The sequence below is a fragment of the Hyla sarda genome, chromosome 1, assembly GCF_029499605.1.
Source record: "Hyla sarda isolate aHylSar1 chromosome 1, aHylSar1.hap1, whole genome shotgun sequence".
In the NCBI taxonomy this organism is placed as follows: Eukaryota; Metazoa; Chordata; class Amphibia; order Anura; family Hylidae; genus Hyla; species Hyla sarda.
The window spans coordinates 575,749,731-575,768,306 of NC_079189.1; the positions used below are offsets into that span (position 1 = coordinate 575,749,731).

An 18,576-nucleotide genomic window follows, 5' to 3' on the forward strand; every position below is an offset into this window, starting at 1 on the left:
AGGGAATATTTAATGTGAGGAGCAAAGCACAGGAGGCATTATATGTGACGAGCACCTGACAGGTGGGGCCCCCTGTGTTGTGCCCCTCACATATAATGCCCCCTGTGCTGTGCCACTTACATATAATTCCCCCTGTGCTGTGCCTCTCACATATAATGCCCCCTGTGCTGTGCCCCTCACATATAATGCCCCCTATGCTGTGCTCACATATAATGCCTCCTGAGGGGACAGGAAAGGGGGCATTATATGTGAGGGGCACATGACAGGAGCATTATATGTGAGAGGCACAGCACAGGGGGCATTATATGTGAGAGGCACAGCACAGGGGAATATGTAAGAGGCACAGCACAGGGGGCATTATATGTGAGTGGCACAGCACAGGGGGCATTATATGTGAGGAGCACAGCACAGGGGGCATTATATGTGAGAGGCACAGCACAGGGGGCATTATATGTGAGAGGCACAGCACAGGGGGCATTATATGTGAGAGGCACAGCACAGGGGGCACTATATGTGAGAGGCACAGCACAGGGGGCACTATATGTGAGAGGCACAGCACAGGGGGCACTATATGTGAGAGGCACAGCACAGGGGGCACTATATGTTAGAGGCACAGCACAGGGGGAATTATATATGAGGGGCACAGCACAGGGGCAATTATATATGAGGGGCGCATGATTGGAACATTATATATGAGGGGCGCATGATGGGGGCATTATATGTGAGGGGCGCATGATGGGGGCATTATATGTGAGGGGCGCATGATGGGGGCATTATATGTGAGGGGCACAAGACAGGGGGCATTATATGTGAGGGGCACAGCACAGGGGGCATTATATGTGAGGTGCACAGCACAGGGGGCATTATATGTGAGGTGCACAGCACAGGGGGGCATTATATGTGAGGTACACAGCACAGGGGGGCATTATATGTGAGGTGCACAGCACAGGGGGCATTATATGTGAGGGGTGCCAGATGAGGGCATTATATGTGAGGGGCATATGATGGGGACATTATATATGAGGGGTGCATGATGAGAGCATTATATATGAGGCATGCATGATGAGGGCATTATATGTGAGGGGTACATGATGAGGGCATTATATGTGAGGGGCGCATGATGAGGGCATTATATGTGAGGGGCGCATGATGGGGGCATTATATGTGAGGGGCGCATGATGGGGGCATTATATGTGAGGGGCACAAGACAGGGGGCATTATATGTGAGGGGCACAGCACAGGGGGCATTATATGTGAGGTGCACAGCACAGGGGGCATTATATGTGAGGTGCACAGCACAGGGGGGCATTATATGTGAGGTACACAGCACAGGGGGGCATTATATGTGAGGTGCACAGCACAGGGGGCATTATATGTGAGGGGTGCCAGATGAGGGCATTATATGTGAGGGGCATATGATGGGGACATTATATATGAGGGGTGCATGATGAGAGCATTATATATGAGGCATGCATGATGAGGGCATTATATGTGAGGGGTACATGATGAGGGCATTATATGTGAGGGGTGCATGATGAGGGCATTATATGTGAGGGGCATATGATGGGGACATTATATATGAGGGGTGCATGATGAGGGCATTATATATAAGGGGCGCATGATGGGGGCCTTATATGTGAGGGGCATATGAAGGGGGTATTATATGTGAGGGGCGCATGCGGCCCAGCCTTACCCAGCCTCTACCTCCAGTGGCCCCCAGATAATTGGAGTTTGAGACCCCTGATCCACATGGTTGTGTCTAATTCTGCTACTCAGCCCCTTTCTCTTGATGGCTGATTGACAGTACCAGACACAGCCACATAGGCATGATAGGCGCTGTCCCAGCAGCTACCTCTAGACAGAGGTTAATTGCTTAATCCAGACACATTTATTATGGACTTCAATGGAAGTTGTACGAATCTGCATGCACTAGGCTCTACATTGCAGATGCCATTAAAGAAAACTGTGGTCATTTACATTTCAACAAACAAATCAATAGTACAAGTGAATATTACCAACTTTGTCATATATCTTATCATAGAAAAATGCTTCCATAGGGTACGTTCAGATGGGCGGATCGACAGTGTGTTTTACGCTGCGGAACCGCCGATGCTGGACCCCTACAGGGTACCTCAGATGTGCCTGCTAGGAGCGTCACCGCACGCTTGTGCAGTGTACTCACACTAGCTAAGGCAGCAGGAGGAGTGGCCACTATGTGCGCGAGTACACTGCACAAGCGCACTTCGCAGCATTGTCTCTGCTCATAGTGGCAATATGAATTGCCGCTCCGGGTAGGAACATCTGAGGCACCTACTACATCATCTGTGAATCCTCAGCCCGAAATACGCTGTGGATCCGCCCGTATGAAAGTACCCTTAAAGGGGTACTCCGGTGAAAACCTTTTTTCTTTTAAATCAACTGGTGGCAGAAAGTTAAACATATTTGTAAATTACTTCTATTAAAAAATCTTAATCCTTCCAGTACTTATTAGCTGCTGAATGCTACAGAGGAAATTCCTTTCTTTTTGGAACACTGATGACATCATGAGCACAGTGCTCTCTGCTGACATCTCTGTCCGATTTAGCAACCATGCAAAGCAGATGTATGCTAAGGGCAGCATGTTGGCTCTGTGGTTAGCACTGCTGCCTTGCAGTGCTGGGGACTTGGGTTCAAATCCCACTAAGGATAACAATAAATAAAGTGTTATTATTATTATAATAACGTCAACAGAGAGAACTGTGGTCGTGATGTCATCAGAGAGCATTCCAAAAAGAAAAGAATTTCCTCTGTAGTATTCAGCAGCTAATAAGTACAGGAAGGATTACGATTTTTTTAATAGAAGTAATTTACAAATATGTTTAACTTTCTGCCACCAGTTGATTTAAAAAGAAAAAAGGTTTTCACCGGAGTACCCCTTTAATCATTTCTCCTGCCCATCCAATTAATCACAACTGGTCAAACCTGTGTTGAAAGGAAATGGACTCATCAGCTCCCTGAGGGATCAGATTGGAATTCTGATTTTTGCTATGGGGCCCCCATGAATTCTAGTTACGCCCATGACCACCTGACCAAATCCTTTACATGTGCATTTACCCTATCAAAAAGCTGACAAACATTGAGAAGGGGATTAAAGGGGTATTCCGGGCAAAAACATCTTATCCCCTATCAAAAGGATAGGGGATAAGATGTCTGATCGCGGGGGGCCCACCGGCGGCGGGCCCCCCGCGATCAGACATCTTATCCCCTATCCTTTCGCTAGGGGATAAGAAGTTTTTGCCCTGAATACCCCTTTAAGCCTCAGTGACGCAATAGAGGAGAATTATCTAATCCTATGTAGAGTAGGATGGTGCAGTTGCCCATAGAAACCAACCAGATCACTTATTTTTCAGAGGCCTTTTTATAAATTAAGAGAATCAATCTGATTGGTTGCTATGGGCAACTGCACCACTCTTCCTCTACACAGGTTTTGATAAATCTCCTCCATGCCTTTAAAATCATCATGTAATATTAATGACTTAAAAAAATGTCTGCCACCCAGCTTTCCTAAGAAAAGTTATAACTAGCAGAATAGAGATGATTGGGAGATGACAACTGCAGGGTTTCTGATTTTACGGTGATACAGTGATCTCTCAAGTTCCAATGGTGTCAGGTTAAAGGGGTACTCCGGTGAAAACCTTTTTTCTTTTAAATCAACTGGTGGCAGAAAGGTAAACATATTTGTAAATTACTTCTATTAAAAAATCTTAATCCTTCCTGTACTTATTAGCTGCTGAATACTACAGAGGAAATTATTTTCTTTTTGGAATGCTCTCTGATGACATCACGCCCACAGTTCTCTCTGCTGACGTTATTATAAAAATAATAATGCTTTATTTATTGTTGTCCTTAGTGGGATTTGAACCCAAGTCCCCAGCACTGCAAGGCAGTAGTGCTAACCACTGAGCCACCATGCTGCCCTTAGCATACATCCGCTATGCATCTGCTATGCATGGTTGCTAAAATGGACAGAGATGTCAGCAGAGAGCACTGTGCTCGTGATGTCATCAGTGTTCCAAAAAGAAAGGAATTTCCTCTGTAGCATTCAGCAGCTAATAAGTACTGGAAGGATTAAGATTTTTTAATAGAAGTAATTTACAAATATGTTTAACTTTCTGCCACCAGTTGATTTAAAAGAAAAAAGGTTTTCACCAGAGTACCCCTTTAAGATATTTTCAGCATATAATGTTCTTTCCTGGACCACTTACACCATACTCCACATACTCTATAGTGGTCGTCTTCAACCTGTGGACCTCCAGATGCTTGCAAAACTACAACTCCCAGCATGCCCAGACAGCCGTTGGCTGTCCGGGCATGCTGGGAGTTGTAGTTTTGCAACATCTGGAGGTCCGCAGGTTGGAGACCACTGCTCTATAGTCTGGATCCGCAATGTGTCCCAGACTGCTAGATCCCTCAGATTAGATCTGCCATTTCATTGGTAACACCCCTGTATTACTAAAGTCTATGCACTGATTAGCTGTCTAGTAGCGCCTCTCGGTGGTACAGTGCTGTATGTCATGTCCTATACTGCTCTTAAAGGGGTTATCCAGGAAAAAACTTTTTTTTTTTTTTTGTTATATATCAACTTGCTCCAGAAAGTTAAACCGATTTGTAAATTACTTCTATTAAATCTTAATCCTTTTAGTATTTATGAGCTGCTGAAGTTGAGTTGTTCTTTTCTGTCTAAGTGCTCTCTGATGACACGTGTTGGGGAACCACCCAGTTTAGAAGCAAATCCCCATAGCAAACCTCTTCTACTATGTGCAATTCCAGACAAGACAAGCAGAGATGTCAGCAGAGAGCACTGTTGCCAGACAGAAAACAACAACTCAACTTCAGCAGCTGATAATTATAGAAAGGATTAAGATTTTTTAATAGAAGTAATTTACAAATCTTTTTAACTTTCTGGAGCCAGTTGAGATGAAAAAAAAAATAGTTTTTTCCTGGAATACCCCTTTAATCTGTGCCAGGATGAGCTGCCCAGGTTAGGGAAGCTTTATTTTTTCCCATACTTCATTGTGTGTCCAATATTAGAATTTTTCCCTGTTCTAATCCAACTGGAAAAACCTGAAATGTTGGCAGGCCTTGAGGACTGGGTTGGGGACCATTACAATACAGGACATTAAAGGGGTTATCCAGGAAAATACTTTTTTTTTATATATATATATATCAACTGGCTCCAGAAAGTTAAACAGATTTGTAAATGACTTCTATTAAAAAAAATCTTAATCCTTTCAGTACTTACGAGCTTCTGAAGTTAAGGTTGTTCTTTTCTGTCCAAGTTCTCTCGGGAACCGCCCAGTTTAGAAGCATATCCCCATAGCAAACCTCTTCTAAACTGGGCGGTTCCCGAGACACGTGTCATCAGAGAGCACTTAGACAGAAAAGAACAACTCAACTTCAGAAGCTCATGAGTACTGAAAGGATTAAGATTTTTTAATAGAAGTAATTTACAAATCTGTTTCACTTTCTGGAGCCAGTTGATACATAAAAAAAAGTTTTTTTCCTGGATAACCCCTTTTAAAGAAGCTCCGGCCCACTATATATAAAGTAAATTACTGCCTCCAGTAGCCAATGGCATACCTACACTTTGGCAAACCCGGCAAGCAAGTACTGCTTTCACTAGTGTGTGCACAATGCTGCCCCTCAGTGTGAGCCGCAGGACCTGCAGCCTACACTGAGAGGAGACTGTGACCTCTGACCTCTGCAGGCGCTGATGACATCACTCATCGGAGCCCGCAAAGAGGAGAAAGAAAGACAGGCTGTACTGCGGAGGAGATTGCTGTGTGAGAGGAAGGCATGAGGTTTTTTTATCCTGGCATTTTGGGTGGCTGGAGGGGACTGGCTACCTACTTACCCACCTGCCTAGCTACCTAATTACCTGGCTACCTACCAACTTATGTAACTACCTACTTAGCTACCTGGCGATCTACCTACTTACCCATCCACCTACCTACCTACCAACATATTTACCTACTTTAAAAGGGGGGGGGGGGGGGGACTTATATACCTACCAAGCTTACTGCTGTTGGACATACCTACCTAATGGAGAAACTACCTGCCTACTGTGGGGGATATACTTACTTAAAGGGGTTATCCAGGTAAAAACTTTTTTTTATATATATCAACTGGCTCCAGAGAGTTAAAACAGATTTGTAAATAACTTATATTAAAAAAACAATCCTTTCAGTACTTATGATCTGCTGAAGTTGAGTTGTTCTTTTCTGTCTAAGTGCTCTCTGATGACACATGTCTCGGGAACTGTCCAGAGTAGAAGCAAGCAGAGTAGAGACAAGCAAGTAAGTAGAGACAAGCAGAGATGTCAGCAGAGAGCACTGTTGCCAGACAGAAAAGAACAACTCAACTTCAGCAGCTGATAATTATTGGAAGGAGTAAGATTTTTTTAATAGAAGTAATTTACAAATCTGTTTAACTTTCTGGAGCCAGTTGATATATAGGAAAAAAAGTTTTTTTTCCTGGATAACCCCTTTAATGGGTAACCTACTGTCCTACCCACTTTTACTGTATAGGACAGTGATGTTTGTCCAATATGCAGATCCTAAAAGAGATGATGTTTTGGCTGGAAGAAGTCATTATGGCGGTCTGAGCCAGATGGAGAAGAAAAGCAAAAGGGGGGCATTGCTGACCAGAAAAGACGACTAATGTGGATAGATTTTATGTAAATACAAGACGCTCCTATCATGCTTTTAGATCTTCATTTACTGATCAGCAGCAAAAGCATATTATGAACAAAATACAAGAAAAAACTTAGTAGGCACAGGTATGGTGTAGCCAAACATGCTACAGGTATTAACCAATCAATGCACAGTAGCAGATATAATAGTGACAGTTAATCTAATATCTTCCTTCTTCTTTTGCTGCTCAGCAGCTGTTAACAGATAAGTCATTGTCTCTACAGTATTTTTTCCTTAAATATCCATATTTCTTTAACTGATATGTATATATATATATATATATATTATCACCATTTATTTATTTAATTAACCCATTTATTTATTTATTTTATTTTGTTTCTAGTATTGCATACATATTACTTTAATTAACCCCCTTATATATATGGTCTGCTATTCCATTATTATTTTTTCTTTATAATGCATTGATATAATTTCCTCCACCTCTTTATTTCCAAGTATTCGGTATATTGTCATTATACTGGGGTCCCGGTACTCCCGCTTCATATATATTATATTCCTTCCTAGTTCGTCAGCGTAAACTCAATATTTTCTCTCACTGTATACTTACCTCACCTTACCGATACCTCCGGCTCCCAATCCAGGCTTTCTTCTCCGATATTTCTTCCCCTGCGTTTCGTTTCGCCATCTTCTTTTCTTCTGCGCCATCGCCGCCATTTTCTCTCAGCTCCCGGAAGTCTCGCGATACTTCAGCAGAGTGGTCCTCACCTGCTGTTGGGCGGGAATCCTGTCACTCCGTCAGGTTCCCTCAGAGACGCAGTACTGCCTCCCTGTTACTCCAGTACCACACGGTGATTGGCTTTACTAATTAGCTACTCTGTAATTAATTTGTACTCAGTCCCAGCATTACTGAGTACCTACTGACACACTGTGGCAGAAATACCAAATTGCTTTTATAAAAGCAAATCATTTCTGCCTATTCTGCCTAGAATTGCCTCATAGCATATATATATATATATATATATATATATATATATATATATATATATATATATATTAATAATACATAATTCTGTTTAAACATTTAAACAGATACTGTTCTTTTTCCCAATATTTTCTGTCCTGAGTTTTATAAAAATATTAATATTTACTCATGGAGACCTCTGAAGCTCAATCAGCTAATATTGAGGCTAATAATAATGACCACCTCCAGAATCTGGTGGATAATTCAGTGGCCAGATCAGTACAGAGTGCCATGTTATCTGCAGTTACTGTTTTGCAAGATAGGATACAGAAATCTATTTCTCTGGCACTGGCCCACCCCTCCACCTCTAATCCCAAAACTCCTGGTGATCTTTATTTCACACCAGAAACTTCAGTGGCGGATTTAGCCAAAGGGTTTAATGTCCCCAAAAAGGCTACTTCCAAAAAACGACACACACATGACGGCACTGCTCCCCCTCCTAAAAAACAATGTAAAGGAGGTCGCCAAGATAAATTAAAAGACAGACCTATCATAGGTCACGATAAATGCGCTTCAAAGCCGCACACGTTACCCTCTGCCCAAGAGGAAGTATCTGTAAGTAGGGCTCATAAGACCGCTAAAAGAAATAAACCAAATTCTTTTACAGAACCGAATTCTGATGATTCTTCAGATTCTCAGGCTGAGGAAATTGTTGACTCTTTTGACTACCTGTCACAAGAAAGCGGTGAAATAAATGATGACCCTGACTATCAGGAGGATGACCCTTTGGAGGAATCAGACCTTTCCTCCTTTGACCCAGCCCTCATCCAACACCCCAGATCTGGGGAATGGCTACCTAACCCCATAGTTGCTAAGTTCCTCTCTATTAGAGTTAACAAGAGCATGGATAAGGTCACTCGCAGTAAACTGAAGGCAGAGTGTCCCCGCCCTACACTCCCCCATTTATCTTCAATAACTCCAGAACTGGACCCAGTTCTGAATAAATTTTTGATGAAAACAGGGAAAAATCCTAAAAAAGGTATAGATAGGAGTTTTAAGTCCTGTCAGGACAAACTACTGGATATTCTCGGTCCCTTATCAAAGATTTTAGACATGGTAGAAGAATCTTCTATCTCCAACAAACCAGTTGAAGTGGAAGTTCTAAAAGGTTAGGCACAACGTGCTGTATGTTTTTTGGGCAACGCAAATGCAGCCCTTTCCACTGAGCGTAAACGCTCTGTTCTAATGAGAATCGACCCCCAATTAACGAACTTAGCATCCAATGAACCTACTCACCCCACAGAGGGGATGCTCTTTGGGGAAGATTTTATTAATCAAATGGGCAAATACGTTGGACTCTTTTCGTCCGTCAACAAAGCTCAAACATCGTTGAAAAAAGTTTTTTCCAATAGGGTTTTTGGTAGGGCCGGGAAAGGAAGGAGCCGCTCTTCCGGCCGCTATCTTCCCACTAGACAACAGTCAAGAGGCTCCTTTCAACATCAGTACCAACCTTACCAGCCATCATATACTACCCAACCAGCCAATCCCACACCGTTCTTCCCCTACCGGGCAAGACCCTGGCGCCCAAGAGGACAACGTGGATTCCAGCGTGCTAAACCAACTACAGGTAAGTCTTCCCATTTACTCCCACAACCTTCCATTAGGAGGGAGACTCACACATTTTTTAACAAACTGGACTACAATTACGTCAGACTCTTGGATCCTGGATACAGTATCAGGTTTCCAAATAGAGTTTCTCTCTCCTCCCGTACAACACTCTCTACCCCATCCAATCCATTTTTCAACTACAGACCTAGATCTGATCAATCTAGAAGTAACGGAACTCATTGCAAAGAAAGCAATTATACCTGTTCCCCTAAATTCCCCAGGTTTTCTCAGCAATCTATTTCTAGTACAAAAGAAAGATGGAGGTCACAGACCCGTGATCAACTTAAAACTACTCAACAACTTTGTTGTGTACAGACACTTCAAGATGGAAGGCATCCATCTTCTGAGAGATATTCTACTAAAAGACGACTGGTTAGTCAAGATAGACCTAAAAGATGCTTATCTAACAGTCCCGATTCACCCATCCTCTCAAATCTTCCTCCAATTTCTTTGGAACACTCAAAAATGGCAATTCACATGCCTCCCCTTCGGACTCTCATCAGCCCCATGGTGCTTCACAAAACTTCTGAAGCCTATAATTGCTCTACTCAGAAGCCGAGGTGTTCGTCTCATTATTTATCTGGACGACATTCTCATCATGGCTCAATCCAAAAATCTTCTTCTAACCCACAGAGATTGGACTCTATCCCTTCTTTCCAATCTGGGTTTTCTAATCAACTTCAAAAAATCCATTCTCCTACCATCCCAGGAACTGGAGTTCTTGGGTTTCAAGATCAATACTCAATCATCCACTCTGAGTCTTCCTCAGAAGAAACTCAAAACTATTCGGAAAGAAATTCGCCAAATCCTTCGCAAAGATCTTATTTCTCTCCGTACCATAGCTCGGATAGTGGGTCTTCTTTCAGCTTCCATTCAAGCTGTATTTCCAGCCCCTCTCCGTTATCGAGCCCTACAACGACTGAAAATTCGTCATTTGAGAGAAGGCCTGGGATACTCAGACGAGATTCGCCTCTCTTCAGACGCCAAAGAAGAACTTCTTTGGTGGCTATCTCACATCCAGACCTGGAATGGAAGAACAATCTTCAATCCAAATCCGGACATTGTCATAGAATCAGACGCAAGTCTTTCGGGTTGGGGAGCGCGTTGCGGCTCCCTCTCTACTGGAGGGAAATGGTCTCCTTCCGAATCCCAGCTTCATATCAATTGTTTAGAACTTTTAGCTGGGTCCTTCGCACTAAAGAGCTTTGTGAAGGATTCCTCTCACTGTTGTGTATTACTTCGCATGGACAATATCTCAGCAGTCCAATACATAAATCACCTGGGTGGTACAACTTCAAAAGACCTTGCGGAAATTGCCAAAGATTTCTGGCATTTCTGTCTAGACAGACATATTACGTTGAAAGCAGAATACCTACCTGGCATATCCAACTCAATCGCAAATTGGAATTCTCGTTTTCTAACAGACTCCAGCGATTGGAAACTTCTCCCTTCCATTTTTCTGGAGATCAACCATTTATGGGGTCCTTGTCATCTAGACATGTTCGCTTCTCGACTGAACTGTCAAATCCCTCAGTTTTTCAGTTGGAGACCAGATCCAGAAGCTCTAGGCATAGATGCATTCCTCCAACATTGGCCACAGGAAATTCTTTACTCGTTTCCTCCCTTCAACCTAATCCCTCGAGTCCTCCTTCAAACTTCTATCCGGAAATCTACTATGGTTTTAATTGTTCCTTGGTGGTCAACCCAATCGTGGTTTCCCCAATTACTTCAACTTCTAACAGATTATCCACGAATCCTACCATCCATTCCGAATATCCTTCAAGATCCCTTAGGCAACTTTCATCCTCTAGTATTATCAGATCAACTAATCTTATTAGCTTGCCTCATTTCCGGCATACCAGAACATCATCTTCACTTTCGAGCACAACTAGAGAATTACTCTCAGACGCTTGGGCTCCAGGAACCAGATCTGCTTACAGATCAGCCTGGAAAATTTGGATTCATTGGTGCTCTCAACGGGGTTTGGATCCCTTGCAAACCTCTCTTTCAGACATCCTGAATTTTCTTTCAGACTCCTTTGATGCTGGCAAAGCCTATAGAACTATCAATCTTTACCGATCTGCCATTTCAGCTAACCATCCTCTTATTGACTCTATCCCCATTGGACGTCATCCTCTGGTATGTAAACTTCTAAAAGGTATACGCTTTAGACGCCCTCCTTTACCTAAGTACAACTCTACTTGGGATGTGAATATTCTCTTGAATCTTTTTCTTTCCTGGGAGGACAACGATTCATTACCTCTTAAACTACTTTCTTTTAAACTTACAGTTCTTTTATGTCTTATTTCCATCAAACGGATATCGGATGTTAGAGCCCTTGATGTTTCTAGAAGACAATATTCTCCAGAGGGAGTTGAATTTACGGTCTATCGCCGCACCAAAACTAATTTACATTCCGTCTTCTATCCTTCTTTCCCTCATCAACACAAACTATGTGTAGTTCGTTGCTTACGGGCATATGAATCTAGAACGGAATCTCTTCGATCCCCACCATCTTCACAACTTCTTATTTCCTTCTGTAAACCCCATAAACCGGTCTCTTCCACCACTTTGGCCAGATGGGTTAAATTGACTACGACTATGGCTGGCATCGATACCTCTACCTTTGGAGTCCACTCTACTAGAGGGGCCGTAGCAACTAAATTATTTCAATCAGGTGCTTCCCTTTCTGACATCATCAAAGCGGCTAATTGGTCCTCTGACTCTACATTCAAAACATTCTATTTCAGACCAGATTCACATGTTTCTATGACATTGTTATAATAGATGTATTGTTATATAAGATTTACATATTTAGCTTTAAACTAGCATGATAGGAGCGTCTTGTATTTACATAAAATTGAAGATTTTCCTATCCTTGGTGAAGGAAAATATAGATTTTATTAAAGACAAGACGCGAGTATCATCCCTCCCAATGAACCCATCCCTTTCACTTTTTAACATTTTGTATTCACAGCCACTTAAGAAGATACTTAGCGGACTTTCCATATTCCTGATGAAAAGTTCCTCAATTATTGGATGTGCATCATATTTATCTACATTTGAAAACATTACCTTCTAAATTCACACCTTCCTGCGGATACCGAACTTATTGGAGATACTCTTCAGGTTCCAGCTGTCTTACCACGATCCTAACTTTGAATAGACTGTTCATCTTCGCTCAAAAGAAGAAGGAAGATATTAGATTAACTGTCACTATTATATCTGCTACTGTGCATTGATTGGTTAATACCTGTAGCATGTTTGGCTACACCATACCTGTGCCTACTAAGTTTTTTCTTGTATTTTGTTCATAATATGCTTTTGCTGCTGATCAGTAAATGAAGATCTAAAAGCATGATACTCGCGTCTTGTCTTTAATAAAATCTATATTTTCCTTCACCAAGGATAGGAAAATCTTCAATTTCTTCTTATTTTGGGAGCTTCAGAATCTACCAGTTTTTGTGTTTTTGTGTGGTCTGGTGTCAAAATACAGTATTTTTAATTTACAGTGACTGTCCAATAATCCTCTAACTTGAGGGATCACTGTATTGCTCCTGAATCTACAACCCCCAATATATATTGCTGTTCTTCAAGTCTGGAGGAGCATCCTGGGCCATACTGAAGGTAAAGCGCCATCCCCCACCCCTCCTGCACAGGAAGGAGAGCAGACTGTCTGCCAGGGTTCGCTCTACTTCTCCAGAATACCAAAGAGATTACACATTTGTATCCCCTGAGGATAACACAAGACCATTCTTGTTACAGAAAAGTGAAGACCTTGAACAGATTAAACCCCATGTACATTATTATTATTATTTTTTTTTGGTGTGTAGAGTGTTTACTATGTAATTTTTTCTCCTCCTTTCCTGTACTGGTTGCACTTTAAAGGGGTACTCCGCCCCTGGCATCTTATCCCCTATCCAAAGGATAGGGGATAAGATGTCAGATCGCCGCGGTCCCGCTGCTGGGGACCCCGGGGATTGCTGCTGCAGCACCCCGCCATCATTACTACACAGAGCGAGATCGCTCTGCGCGTAATGACGGGCGATACAGGGGCCGGAGCAGCGTGACGTCATGGCTCCGCCCCTCATGACATCACGGCCCGTCCCCTTAATGCAAGTCTATGGCAGGGGGCGTGACGACCGCCACGCCCCCTTCCCATAGACTTGTATTGACGGGGGCGGGCTGTGATGTCATGAGGGGCGGAGCCGTGACGTCACGCTGCTCCGGCCCCTGTATCGCCCGTCATTACGTGCAGAGTGATCTCGCTCTGTGCTGTAATGATAGTGCGGTGCCGCAGCAGCGATCCCCGGGGTCCCCAGCAGCGGGACCGCAGCGATCTGACATCTTAACCCCTATCCTTTGGACAGGGGATAAGATGTCTAGTGGCGGAGTACTCCTTTAAACAAGTGTTTCCTAAGCAGTGTGCCTCCAGCTGTTGCAAAACTACAACTCCCAGCATGCCCGGACAGCCTTTGGCTGTCCGGGCATGCTGGGAGTTGTAGTTTTGCAACAGCTGGAGGCACACTTCTTGGAAAGAAACAACCCTGTCTATGACTACATGGCTGCCATGAAACTGGCTTTCCCAGACTCGTAAATAGAACCTACACTACACAATAAGGTCCACACAGGATCAGACTAGATAGGGTTTGTTTTGTAGTCTGTTACCGTGGAGACACATCTACATATGACATTTTTTTTCCACAAAACATTACAGGTTTAGATTTATAAATCAAAGCCAGTTTATTTAATTTATTTATTTTTTTGGGGGGGGATAGAAGCAATCAACTGGCTCCAGAAAGTTAAAACAGACTTGTAAATTACTTCTATAAAAAAAAAATCTTAATCCTTCCAGTACTTATGAGCTGCTGAAGTTGAGTTGTTCTTTTCTGTCTAAGTGCTCTCTGATGACACGTGTCTCGGGAACCGCCCAATTTAGAAGCAAATCCCCATAGCAAACCTCTTCTACTCTGTGCAGTTCCAGAGACAAGCAGAGATGTCAGCAGAGAGCACTGTTGCCAGACAGAAAACAACAACTCAACTTCTGCAGCTGATAATTATTGAAAGGATTAAGATTTTTTTATTTTTTTACTTTTTAATAGAAGTAAATTACAAATCTGTTTAACTTTCGGGAGCCAGTTCATATATATTTTTTTTCCCCTGGAATACCCCTTTATAGGAGGTATTCCAGGAAAAAACTTTTTTTTTTTTTTATATCAACTGGGTCCAGAAAGTTAAACAGATTTGTAAATTACTTCTATTAAAAAATCTTAATCCTTCCAATAGTTATCAGCTGCTGAAATTGAGTTGTTCTTTTCTGTCTGGCAACCATGCTCTCTGCTGACATCTCTGCTTGTCTTGGGAACTGCACAGAGTAGAAGAGGTTTGCTATGGGGATTTGCTTCTACTCTGGACAGTTCCCGAGACAGGTGTCATCAGAGAGCACTTAGACAGAAAAGAACAACTCAACTTTAGCAGCTCATAAGTACTGAAAGGATTACGATTTTTTAATAGAAGTAATTTACAAATCTGTTTAACTTTCTGGAGCCAGTTGATATAGTTTATATATATATATATATATATATATATATATATATATATATATATATAAAAGTTTTTTCCTGGATAACCCCTTTAAGGTAGTCTAAAGGGAAGACTACTTATCCTCCATCCACAGGATAGGGGATAAGTGTCTGACTCTGGACTCTTCAGCACTCCCATAGAAATGAATTGAGCGCATGTCATCTGCAAACGTGCTCCTCGCAGACAGCCGGGAATAAGTTGTCTTCCGCTGAACAACCCCTTAACACAAGTGATAAGCAGAATGAAATGTTGCCATGAAAAATGGCCACGTGAGAAGTGCTCACTGCTTACTGTAGTTTATTGATCGCCGTCCTCACGTACACAACGATGGATTTAATGCATCCTGACGGATGGGCAGCAGTAGCCTCTATCAGCGGCCTCCTCCAGCTTCCAGGATGAAGGATGACCAGGTGCATGGCAGGCCATTTATTTTGCACTAAAAATAGAGGAAATAATCTTTATTAGCTGTGATAATTATTTTAAGAAGGTTCTCTGGAATGGGGTGTAAAAATATATCTCAATGCCCATGCACATGGGCACAGACCAAATCCAGGAGAGCAGAGGGCACTATTAGATGGTCATATGCTCCACTGGAGACAATGCTTCCTGAGTGACATATAGAGTCCAATGAAGCGAAGCACAATTTTTTATTTTTTATTTTTTTTTATCAGTTGGATCCACATTGATCTGCCAAAAGACAAAACTACTGCAAAACTGCTGCACAGTTCATCAGAGAGCCCTAGAAGTATTTATACGGTTTTGATGTGCGCATGTAAAGACCCCCCATCGTGTACCTTAGTGGTCTCCAAACTGTGGCACTCCTGATGTTGCAAAATACAACTCCCAGCTGTTGGGTGTCCGGACATGCTGGCATCTGGAAGACCCCAGTTTAGAGACCATTAAAGGGGTATTCCAGGAAAATCCTTTTTTTTATATATCAACTGGCTCCAGAAAGTTAAACAGATTTGTAAATTACTTCGATTAAAAAAATCTTAATCCTTCCAATAGTTATTAGCTTCTGAAGTGGAGTTGTTTTTTCCTGTCTAACTGCTTTCTGATGACTCACGTCCCGGGAGCTGTGCAGTTCCTATGGGGATATTCTCCCATCATGCACAGCTCCCGGGACATGACATCATCATTGAGCAGTTAGACAGAAAACTTCAGAAGCTAATAACTATTGGAAGGATTAAGATTTTTTAATAGAAGTAATTTACAAATCTGTTTAACTTTCCAAAGCCAGTTGATATATATAAAAAAAAAGTTTTTGCCTGGAATACCCCTTTAATCCTTCCAGTACTTATGAGATGATGAAGTTGAGTTGTTCTTTTCTGTCTAAGTGCCCTCTCATGACACGTGTCTCGGGACCCGCCCAATTTAGAAGCAAATCCCCATAGCAAACCTCTTCTACTACTGCAGTTCCTGAGACAAGCAGAGATGTCAGCAGAGAGCACTGTTGCCAGACAGAAAACAACAACTCAACTTCAGCAGCTGATAATTATTGAAAGGATTCAGATTTTTTAATAGAAGTAATTTACAAATCTGTTTAACTTTCTGGAGCCAGTTGATTTTTTATATATATATATATATATATATATATATATATATATATATATATATATATATATATATAAAAAGTTTTTTTCCTGGAATACCCCTTTAAGTTACATGATGACATTTTTACTTTCTAAAATACATTGTTCACAATTAAATCACTGTTATGTTCCTGATATGAGGAGAGATGGGAGGTCAGGATATGAGGACAGACGGGATACGAGGACTAGATATGAGGTTGGAATATTAGGACGAAATATGAGGAGGAGATATCTAGTCAAGATATGAGGTCGGGATACGAGGACGGACGGGAAAGGAGGAAGCGATATTAAGAGGGACGAAATATGAGGACAGATGGAATATAAGGACAAGATAAAAGGTTGGAATATGAGGCCGGGATATGAGGACTAGATATGAGGTTGAAATATTAGGACGAAATATGAGGTGGAGATATCTGGTCAATATATGAGGAAAGACAGGATAGGAGGATGAGATTAGAGATGAGTGAACTTACAGTAAATTCGATTCGTCACAAACTTCTCGGCTCGGCAGTTGATGGCTTATCCTGCATAAATTAGTTCAGCTTTCAGGTGCTCATGTGGGCTGGAAAAGGTGGATACAGTCCTAGGAAAGAGTCTCCTTGGACTGTATCCACATTTTCCAGCCCACGGGAGTACCTGAAGGCTGAACTAATTTATGCAGGAAAAGTCATCAACTGCCGAGCCGAGAAGTTCGTGACGAATCAAATTTACTGTAAGTTCGCTCATCTCTAGATGAGATATCTAGTCAAGATATGAGGTCGGGATACGAGGACGGACGGGAAAGGAGGAAGCAATATTAGGAGGGACGAAATATAAGGACAAGATAAATGGTTGGAATATGAGGTTGGAATATGAGGTCGGGATATGAGGTCGGGATATGAGGTCGGGATATGAGGTCGGGATATGAGGCCGGGATATGAGGCCGGGATATGAGGCCGGGATATGAGGCCGGGATATGAGGCCGGGATATGAGGATGAGATATGAGGTTGGGACATGTGATTAGGATGTATGTACTGGCGGAGTACCTGTCATTGCCCAGTAAAATTTTCGGGAAAGGAAAAGCAACAATGACAATGGTCCTCACATCCCAACCTCATATCTTGTCCTTGAGGCTGAGCTCTGATAAAGAGATTGGGGGAGATTTATCAAAGGATTTAGACAGGTTTTTCTCATCTAAATTTGTCGCACAGAAAGTCGCTAAATATGTGCGACTTTTTTGCGACTTTTGCTTTAGAGGATTTGTAGAACATAATGCATTCCAATCTATTTTAGAAGGAAAAATGCATTGGTGCTTAATTTATCAATAGCGACTTTTCAGCGACAAGTCGCATCGGCAAAAAATTACGCCGAAATGTCAGACCGTGCTGGAGCAGGTTTAAATAAAGTCTAAAGCAGTGGTCTCAAAACTGTGGCTCTCCAGATGTTGCAAAACTACAACTCCCAGAATGCTTGCTGGGAGTTGTAGTTTTGCAACATCTGGAGGGCCGTCGTTTGGAGACCACTGGTCTAAAGCATAGATCACGAAGTCCATACGCAGAATTTATCAAGAGCGGTGCGCCTTTTGATAAATTAGGCGCACAATAGACCGGCCTAACCCTCTGTAGTTTGGTCTATATTGAGCGGCATAGGCTATATTCGAATTCGCGATATTTTGCGAATATATGGACGAATATTCGTCATATATTAGAAAAATTCGCATGTTCGTAATATTCACGCTTATTTTCGCATACAAAAATTGGCATATGCGAAAATTAGCATATGCGAAAATTAGCATATGCGAAAATTCGCATATGCAAAAATTTGCAGGGGCAAAAATTCGTATATGCGCACATTATCATGCAAATTTTCGCATATGCACGCCAGTCTCACACAGTAGTATTAGAGCCTTCTTTACACCACAAAAGCTGGAAGCAGAGAGGGGTGATCACTGTGATGTGTTCTGTGAAAAAAAAAAAAAAAACAAATATTCGTAATTGCGAATACATAGCGCTATATTCGCGAAAATTCGTCAATGCGCAAATATGCGATATTTGCAAATAAAATTTGCATTGCGGATATTTGCGAGCAACACTAATGATC

General features: G+C 42.1%; 1 protein-coding gene across 4 annotated transcripts in view; it reads right to left on the reverse strand.

Annotated features, from left to right (window-relative positions):
• The window catches only part of ZNF532 (zinc finger protein 532), a 71,890-nt gene that overhangs the window by 34,314 nt on the left and 19,000 nt on the right, over positions 1 to 18,576 (reverse strand). For all 4 annotated transcript variants that reach the window (XM_056544395.1, XM_056544384.1, XM_056544405.1 and 1 more), the window contains one exon: positions 15,196 to 15,340. The gene's annotated coding sequence lies outside the window, so the exon portion shown is untranslated. The remainder of the gene's footprint in view (positions 1 to 15,195; positions 15,341 to 18,576) is intronic.